Source organism: Cyprinus carpio, chromosome A3, assembly GCF_018340385.1.
Source record: "Cyprinus carpio isolate SPL01 chromosome A3, ASM1834038v1, whole genome shotgun sequence".
NCBI lineage: Eukaryota > Metazoa > Chordata > Actinopteri > Cypriniformes > Cyprinidae > Cyprinus > Cyprinus carpio.
In genome coordinates this window covers 18,420,521-18,430,824 of record NC_056574.1, presented here as the reverse complement: position 1 = coordinate 18,430,824, position 10,304 = coordinate 18,420,521, and the positions used below count along the sequence as shown (strand labels likewise).

Here is a 10,304-nt window from a genome sequence, read left to right as displayed (position 1 = left end):
TATAGTGTATTGCACTCGGGCTACAGATCATTTGTAGTTTGGTTCTCATTGGATCTATATAATACGACACACCCCATACTCCCAATAGAAAAATAAAAATCATCTCAATATCAGTAGGCCTAAACAGACTAGAATTGATCCCACAGCTATTTGATTAAAAAATGTACATTCACAAGAAGACAACAGAAGACAATTCATATTGATATGTGCAAAAACATTATAGATCTCTATAAAAAATATTGCATATGAATAGAGCTTGTTTCTCCACTAATACAATATGTTCTCTATTTACACATTACGAGTCAATAAAGTACAGTTCTTATTAGTTCTTTTAATCTGTATACTCTGTCTCTACAGAAAACATTACCAATGCTCATGACAAAGAGAGGAAAGACTGACAAATATGATACAGATGATACATAACACTACACATCCTGAACTCAAATCAATGTGATTGAGCACTGGGATTAAAATTAGAACCAGAGTTCCATTTGGAAACCTGAAATTGCATATCCCATGTTCAACACCTTGCCCGATCACAGTCTGATCAAATGCTGTTCCCTGCTAGGATCGGCTGCCATTCCTGGCTGGCTTTCATGATGATATTACATTTGAAAAGAAACAAAGAAAACTTTGGCTACATAAAGAGGTCGACGTCCCCCCTCAACTAGTTGCTCAACTAGTTGCCGCACACCCTTGAGTGTGGATGGTGAAATTTGGCTAAAGTCCCTCATTGGGCTGTCCTGTTTACAGAGCTGAAGTCCGTGGATTCTTCAAATCGGTTATCAAAAGGGGACGGCTGTGTGCTTTCACACAAAATGCCTGCCAGACCGCCCATTGGGGTGGGGTGAGGCAGGGACAGATACTCGGCACAGTGAGAGGGGTGCCGCTCTACTTTGATGAGCGGCTGGGTAGACAGCTGGTTCTCAAGCAAATCCAGAGAGTCCCGCTGCAGGGCCAGGTCATAGGATGGCGTCCTCCTCCGTAGTAACATGCTGCTCTCCGAAAGCTTTTTCATGGATGCAAGAGAAGCGGGAACCTCCGTTTCAAATGGGGGCTCGATGGAGATACAGGGAGGGCTCATCTTTTTCTTACGGGGAATGTGCAACGACTGTCCACGCATCGGAATATGCCTCTTCTCACTGAGTTCTTGACCAAACAGCCCATCATCTACTGAAGAGCAAATCTCAATCGAGTGCCTACGATGGTCATCGGTACGGCTTTTTTCCAGAAAACCTTCAGTGTCCACGCTGAAGCACTTCTTCGGGTCTTTGATGCTTAAGTTGGCAGCACTGCTGCAGTTCTTCACAGGGACGGGAAGCAGCATCCCTGAGGTGGTATAAGGAGACAGGGAGTGACTTCGGGATTCTACCTGAACCCCTACCCACAGCCGTGCTGTACTGTTGATGTGGCGGACCTCCTCATCCGTCAGATCAGCGGAATCAAACAAGGAGCCACTGGGGCTGGTACTTCTGCTGCTGCAGGCCAGGCTGGGAGGTCGAGAAAGGATACTGTGCTGGCTATGGGGCTGTTGGAAGGTGCAGACACTGGGGGTATGTCCATGTTGGGGCATCCGAGGAACATGCAGCTTGAAGCTGCCTGTTGTTATCCCTGCCTGTCTGTCGGGATTGTCTTTGGAGTCAAAACTTTGCAAGTTGATGGAGTCATTTTTAATTGCCTCCTGAAAGAATAAACATAGGACAATGTGAACATGTGGCCTGCAAGCACTGAACAACAGTGAAGCACTTAATATGGATGGGACGAGCGAGAGTATACCTGTCTGCGTAAAGTCCTGCCTATGCTGTGGGTTGGAGAGGGTATGGGAGGGGGAACCTTGGGGAGGTAGTTGAACTGGGAATGGGGAGGAAGACCGGGGACCTGGAGCAGGGAATGGCTTTCACATGGCTGGGAATGGACTGAGGTGATAGAGCCTACGGGAAAGGTTAATGAAGACTTTTCATAAGTTTTTTTCCCCCCCTTTTGAGATCAGTACTTATTAATATAGAAAGTCATGTACTCTGATTCTTTATACCTAATTCAAGATACCCTTGACTGGTTTCCACTTCTTCTAGTGGATAAGGAGCACTGGCTGGCCTCACAGGGCGAAACATGTAGCTGTCATTGGGCAAAGAGTGCATCCTTGACACTGACTTCCGTGGAGAGAGCAAATTCTCCTGTGTTCTTTGCATCCCCCTTATCCTGCGGAAGAGAAATGTATTCTTCTGCTTTTGTGCTTTTGCTCTCACACATAAATTCACAAACCTATAAACACCTAGAGCCAAGCTTGCCAGGTTTATTCAACAGCTCACTGCAGCTGACAAAGCAAATACACTCCTTGCCTGAGCAGCCCATGAGGGGTAACAAATGTTCCTGGCCTCCCCGCAGAGCCTCACTTCTCACTGTCCACATCCCCTCAGCATATTTTCTTTGTATTGTGACAACTCAGCGCCCAATAAAACACAAATGCAATTCTGTTGCCCTCAGCTAACTCAGGTTGCTCTTTATAGAGTTAATGGTGCTCAATAAGTACAAAACTAAACTGAGAACAAATTGTATAATGTTTCGTACACTATGACCAGTTCATAACACCACCTTCTGTTGTCAAGGACCCACAAATATGATGATCCCCTAATAAAAGAACTATAATATTTTCTTGTGTAAAGAAAAAATATTAAGTGTTACAGTATACCCTAGCACTCTGTTGCAGCCCCCTGGAGTTCCCCAAATCACAGTTTGAAAACCCTTCATTATTTTATTACCATAAATGCATGGCTTAACCAAAAACATTCTTTCTTTTCGACACTGTTTATTAATGACTTCTGAGATATACCTGTCCAGGTGAATCTGGGTGTGCTCCTACATAAGTTGCCCTTCCTTCTGGCCCTGAAGAGCTCCCTGCTGAAACGTTGGCTGTGTGACGCCGAGCCATTTCCATCTCCATCTCAATCTCAGCGTCCATTTCAGCATCTTCTTTAGCCTCCTTATTGCTCTCCTCCAGGTGTTTCATCAGTACGGCCACCACCACGTTAACCAGCACAAACTGAGCCATTAGCACAAAGGTGACAAAGTAGATGGGGGAGACCATGGGCAGATAAGTGAGGACAGTGCTTGTCTTCTGGAAGGCACTATCGCAGAGTGTCCTGCACATATGCAATGCATTAATGACTAAACTGCACCAATAATACACTCTAAATGCAATTAAGTAAAAGAACAATGAAAAAGTCTGCACTGTAGGTACCTTCATTATGCCATTCCAGTTGTCCCCCCGTCGATACTCTGAATAATGTTTAAAAGGCCATTCCAAAGTTCTCAAACGTAGCATGTCTGCTTAAGCCTTCGCAAGGGTTGTTGTCAGTGCATTCTAGATGAAAATATAGGTAGATAATAGTTTGACAACAGTCAAATACTTTTTATACACAAAAAAACGTAGCTAGACTACCACTGAATGTGTTGCTAAAAGTGGAGATAACCTGACAGAGTTCCTTGTATTACCATTAAAGGAGCAAATGAGCTGTTAGCCCAAGACACGTCTGACACAATAATTAGCACTGATTTTAAAGTTGAAGGCTAATGAAAGTAATTAGAGTGCTTGCCCTTTAAGAGAAAGCATAATCCTGTCATTTGTGTTCCAGAGGCCTCTCACAGGGATATAAGTAGCATAGAAATGTCTTTTTGAGCCTAGAGGCTATCCTACAAAAATGCTGCCATTGCAAGAGCAAGCTTCACGAAGCGTTTGGGGACCAAATTTAAGCATTTCTGACCCAAAAATGAGAGTGGCAGCAAGGGTAGAGCAAAGCCGCTAGAACTGTGAAATGGAGCGCTCAGTATGAACACTGAGCAGGATTGCAGCACTGACCTAGTTTCCCAAAAAGCTCCACACCAAGTGCAGCATAAATGAAGAAGAGGAGCATAAACAGCAAGCCCAGAGATTTCCCACCTAAAGAGAGGAAGTGCATTATCACAGTATGTTATTAAACAATCAATCATGGGGAGAAGAATTGTGTTATAGATACTTTATCTCCAACTTTTTCTCTTTCCTCCCCCATGTCTTACATATCCACACAAAGGCAAAAACAAATGCAACTGTGCAGTACATCTATATCTCTTTAAAGCAAAATAACACATACACAGCATACTGAATACACTGTAGAAATGTTTTGTCAGATAATGTTTTGTCTCTAATATACTGTACAGTATATATTAGAGTTACTTTAGCTGTTATAATATTATTCTCTGTAACACTTAAGTTTAGGGACTAAATTCTCCTTATTAACGAGTTGCTTATTTGCATGCATATCACTAGCATATTATAGCTGTTTATTAGTACTTATTAAGCACATATTCTGCAAAAGCATATTCTACATCCTTAATCCTACCCAATACTTAACAACTACCCGTACTAACTCTTAAAACCCTTAACCTGTGACCATTATTTGTCATGTTCATTAGAATTAATATTTCTAATGTACGACTTAACTTAAAACCCTTAAAAGTTTGATCTAAATATTTGTATAAAAATATATATTTATTATTAAATAAATGCATAAATGAATGAATGTAAAAACACAACATTAGTTACCTGTGGTAAAGCTTGCATAACTGTGTCTAGCAGGGCTCTCATGCCTGTAGCCATCTTCAAAAGCTTCAGTACTGTGGGCAAAAGCACAAAGAGGCACAAATCAAATCCCAGGCTATTTGTAATAGAACATGCAAATAACTTTTTTGTTAACTAGCTAGAAAACTAAAGTACCTCTGGCTATTCTCAGCACCCTCATAATGCGGATGATGGTGGGGTTGATTGGCAGCGCTGCATTCATCTTGATCTCCTCCAGAGTGATACCCATGATAGAGAGCAGGACTATGGCTAGATCCAGCTGATTCCATCTGCCAGCACATTACAACATTATACAGGTAAAATACAGCATCCAGCAACGAGCGTCGTTTAGCTAATCGACATTTTTGAACATTAGGGAAGCTGAGCAAATAAACCATACACAGATTTATGAGCATATTGCAAACAGAACAACATACTTACTATTGATTGCACCTGTACATGTGCTAATGTGGGATTAATGATAAACAACAGGGATCATGCCGTCCTTTAAATTTAGCTGCATTCATTGAACTGAACAATGATTCATCCTGTTCCCTACGCATGACATGACACCAGATGCCACATATTAAAACATGACTTAATCACACTGTCACGCTTAATTACAAAAGTGTTTTACAATGTGTTGGAGAGGTTAGTGAAATTGCCCTGCAATAATATATATAATCCATTTAAGGATTCAAATGCTTGATTACGTCCTAAACAAATGCAATGCAATAAGATTCAAGTGACAAGCAATTTTTCTGTCCACACCAGATGAAACCTGGCTATGTGATTCAACAAAATCATTCAATCAATCACTGCCAATCAGAAGAGCATTATATTTATAATATTGAACAAAAGAACAAATAGAAGTTAAGCATAAGAGTAAGTTAGATTTACATAATCCTCCTTTTAAACACTCACACCCTCTTTTATCCCTTACGTGTACATATTTTTGATGTACATTCTTCTTTAATTAGTGCAAATGATTTTTCAGTCTGATCTAAGTAACAGCCAGTCACGCTTTGATCTCATGTCTTTGTTGGCTGGCTTGAATAATCAATATAATCAGTGCACACCATCTCTGAATGAAGATAAAAAATATATTTTGCTGTACACAAAGCTGATGGGGTCTTTAATTAACTTTATCGGGTTAAGCACTTGCAAATTACCGCAAGACTACAGATATCTAAGAACACAAGTCACTGAGGGGTTGGAGACCGACAAGACTCCCCACAGACCTTCTTAGAGAGACTTTAGTATCAGGATTAGAACTAGAATAAGAAGGCTAATTTAAAAATAAATTGGTAATGAGAATTGTAATGAGAACTGTTTTGCAAGAGAATATGTAATCTCATATCAATATAAAATGGATTTTATTTCCAGAAACTTCTTCAGTGCTGTATAGGTTTGCATAAATATACTGTTAATCTTATTTACAGTGTATTTACATTTACATTATACATAGCCATAGTCCCAATACCTGTCTTTGAAGAATCTCCGAAAACCAAATGCCACAAGCTTGAGTAAAGCCTCAATTATGAAGATGATGGTAAAGACATAGTTGCAGTATTTCAGTGACTCTTCAAGGTACTGTGTGAGATAGAAACAATGATTTCATCAGTTTCAATGCTGTACAATTTATAGTAAAGTAGTATTTTGACAATTACAGTTAATCACATTAAATAATGCATGAATGTCTTTCATTATATTAAAATATCAAACTATGGGCCAGATTCATTAAAATCTTAAAAAAAGGTTTGTAAGGTAATGTAACATTGGTTTTGGATGTTGGTTTATGTTCATGGTTTCATGTCTTTTAATTATTTTTTTCCCCATAGTCATGGTTCCTGTCATGTCATGTGTTTCCCTTGCCCTCATGTGATCTTGCTATTGTTTCCTTTGTTCTATGTGTTTTTAACTTTATTCTGAAGAGTTTTATTCTTAAGAATGTTTTGTGAATCCGGCCCCAGGTGTCATTTATTTTGAAGAAAGAGCATAAACAATTTTCAAGTTGAATGTTTCACAAAAAAAGTTTGTTACTGTAGGTTTCAAATGATGAAATGCAACTTTATGCAACTGTAGGCCACTAGATCAAACAAAACAAGATTCAAAGGGTTCATAGACTCACGGGAGGCTGATTGAAATGCTCAATAGACATAGTGACCACATTGATGCCAATGATGCAGGTGATGAAGAGATCCAGGTAGTGGTTGGTACACAGTGTGTGGATGTAGAGCCGGGCTGGAGAGTAATCTGCATAGTACGGTCTCTGCTGGGCCTCTGTTGATACAGTCATACAGACAGACAGCACAGAAGAGTCAGTGCAGGGTAAACACAGATAAGCCAAACACTGATGCAGAGGAAAAAGGCACTGGGTGTGAAGGGACGACTGCTGCAGAGAGGACCAGTACTTTATCTCACCAGCATTGTAATATTATTATTGCAACACTATTCATTCAAAGTCCTCTCATGCAGCACCTGGGCCTTCATGGGTTTCAAGCATGCTGCTTTGGTGAACATGCTGTTGTAAACATGGCAGTATGTGGGAGAACATATGAAAGGACTTCTGTGAGTAGCACAAGTTACAGGGACGTATTATTGAGTGTTTCTCAAGGAGAGATTAGAGGTGACTGTTCACTGATTAGTTGTACTGTGTGTGATATATTGGACATGACACCAACCATAAAATTTATTTGAGTTTGAATCCATCTTTCTGAGTCTGCCATAAAAGCATGTTTACAGGTAAATACCATATGCCAAGAGAGAAGCCTTTGAGCTACTGAATATCTGAGCATGCAGGTACAGCATAACCATTTAATAGAACATCTCTCCCCTAGCAGACACCACACTCATGGCCAGCATAAAAGTCTTATACAGTTGCACACAGAAACAGTCTATCTTTCAATATGATGGGATAACGGCAGGCCCAGATGAAATCTATTGACGTTTTCAACATTTTCTGATCTGAATTTGGGGAAAATCTGAAGAATTCTGCAGGATCTAAAAAGAGTTAATTTGTATCATAGTGACAGTTGAAAGCTTTATTAGCAAAAAAGTCCAAATATTTCATAAATGAGCTCAAGAGTAGAGCATGTTTAAAACTTGGATCATTTTCATTTTGAGGAAATCTGCTGAGCTATCTGTGCAGATTCCATGTGGGTCTGAATAATGAACAGATCCACAGATCGGTGTATATAGAAATGTTTCTTCAACTTCAGATACCTTTGTGTTCAAAGGTGTTTATGTTTCTTTATGTCCCAACTAAGATCAATCTAATCAAATGTGAAATTAACAATTGTGATATTTATTGCGTAAAAATTATTTATTAATTGATTCATTTTTGTTTTAAAATGATGTCCCTCAGTTATGGTGTCATTTTCACCACACCAAACATTTATGTTAATTGAGTGATGTTTGAAGAAAAATTAAGGTAAATCTCTGTTGTAAGCATAATAATTTTCATCACAATTTTGACTAATTGTGCAAAAAATTTAAAAATATTCATTGTACGTAGGATGCATAAAATGCAAGCCATTAAATTAGCCTGAATAAATCCATTTTATTTCAACCATAAAGGTGTCTTTTCCATCATAGAATACTATTGAACACAATACACAATCTGAAATGTCATGTGAATTTTCATAACAATTCTCCTTTGATGTACGATAAATGTGTTCTACGAGACTATTTTCTTAAAGTCCACATGGCCACAGTTGAAGAAATATCTATTTATACGCCTCCTTTTTTTCCCCTGTCCTGCTAAATGCACTCTGTGTTGAGGACTGTTTTGTAAGACGTCCCTCGATCTATCCCAGATGAATGCATTGAGGGGCTCTTTGAATAGATCCAGGGAAATAAAACTCAACTGCTATGGACTCAGTTATGAGTACTATAAGTCACAGTCACATACACGATTAATCCCTTGACTGCAGTTAAGGCTGGAGGAGTCAAGTGTGGCAAACGCAGATAAAACTGTCAGCTTTTATGCTAAAGATCATTTATCAGAAAGATTTGCCCTGGCAAGGCGTGGTGCTTAAACAAAGAACAAACTTCTTCACATTATTCATTTAGTCACGTAAAATCATGGCTGGCATTCTTAGATTCCTTAATGCTCAAAACCAGACAACCCTAATAGTGCAGTGTACTAAACTGATTTAGACAGACAGCCAGACCACAGGCAACTAATATTCAGTCTCTCAAATGGATAATATGATGTAACTGCACTCTGAATTAATATCATACACACATCCCCCCAACCCATCTTAAAAACTGTCACAGAGCAACTCTGCCTCCTCTCACGTCATTGTTCTCCAGCATCGTGAGGACACCACACACTCTTTGAATTTCTTACTACCTATTTGGATGTACAGTAGGTATAGAAAACATTCACCCACTTTTAAAATAATCACATTTTGTTGCTTTGCAGCCTGAAATGAAGACAGACACAGTTTTTTTTTATCCAGCTGTATTTACTTCAGAAAAAAAAAACAGAATCATTGAGTTGGAAAAAGAATCACCCCCTCCTAAAAATGACTTGTAAACTCAATCAAGTGTAGCTAATCACCTTCTCAATGGCTGACAAAGCCATTTGACTTTCACCTGTGATCAGCTGTGGTCATGTTGATCAGCTCAGCATGAAAAGAGCTTTTCTGGAGCATTTCAGTCCTTGGTAGTGCAGCTGAAGCAAACAATCAACTATGAGTGGCAAGGCACTGTCAAAAGATCTATGGGATAGATCCAATAGAAGTTGTGGACAGGCACAAGTCAGAAAAAAAAAAAGATTCAAAGGATTTACTAGTGCCTAGAAGCACATGAAGTCTATTATTAAGAAGTGGAAGGTATTTGGTACACAGACCCTCCCTGGATCAGGATGTCGCTCCAAACTGGATGAAAGAGCAGGAGGAAACTGGTCAGAGAGGCGACCAAGAGGCCTACAGCAACTCTGAACCAATCACAAAAAGCGGTCATTGTGTGTGTGTGTGTGTGTGACAACAATATCACAAATTCTCCACAAATGTGGCTTGTATGGGAGGGTTGCAAAAAAAGCCACTGAACAAAGGCCACATGCAGTCATGACTGAGCTTTGCCAAAACACACCTTGAAGATTCTGAAGCAGATGAGACTAAAAATTAATTATTTGGCCTCAACTGGCGGAAATCCAATACAGCTCGTCATCCAGATAACAGCATTCCTACAGTAAAGCTTGTAGGTGGTAATATCCTGTTATGAGCTGTTTCTCTGCAGCAGGGACTGGAGCACTTGTCAGGATAGAAGGAGAAATGGATGGGGCAAAAATACCGTCAAGTTCTTGAGGAAAATCTGCTGCCCTCTGCCAGAAAGATGTCAATGGGAAGAAGGTTTACCTTCCAATATTATAATGACCCAAAGCACACAGCAAAACAACTGAGCACACAGTGGTTGAAGAAGAAAAAGCTGAATGTCCTTGCATGGTCTAGTCAGAGCCCAGACTTAAATCCCACTGAAAATCTGTGGAATGACTTGAAGACTGTAGTCCACAAACAGTCACTATCAAATTTATCTGAACTTGAACAGTTCTGCAAAGAAAAGTGGGCAAATATTTCAAAGTCTTGATGTGCAATGTTAGTAGAGACAGAGACGTATCCCAACAGACTAAAGACTAAAGCAAAAGGTGGTTCAAAAAATACCGACACAAGGGGGTGATCCTTTTTCCAACTCAGTGATTCTG

At 39.7% G+C, this 10,304-nt stretch overlaps 1 pseudogene; it reads right to left on the bottom strand.

The window, feature by feature from the left end:
- Positions 1-679: 679 nt before the first annotated feature.
- The window catches only part of LOC109108776, an 87,907-nt pseudogene continuing 78,282 nt past the window's right edge, over positions 680-10,304 (bottom strand).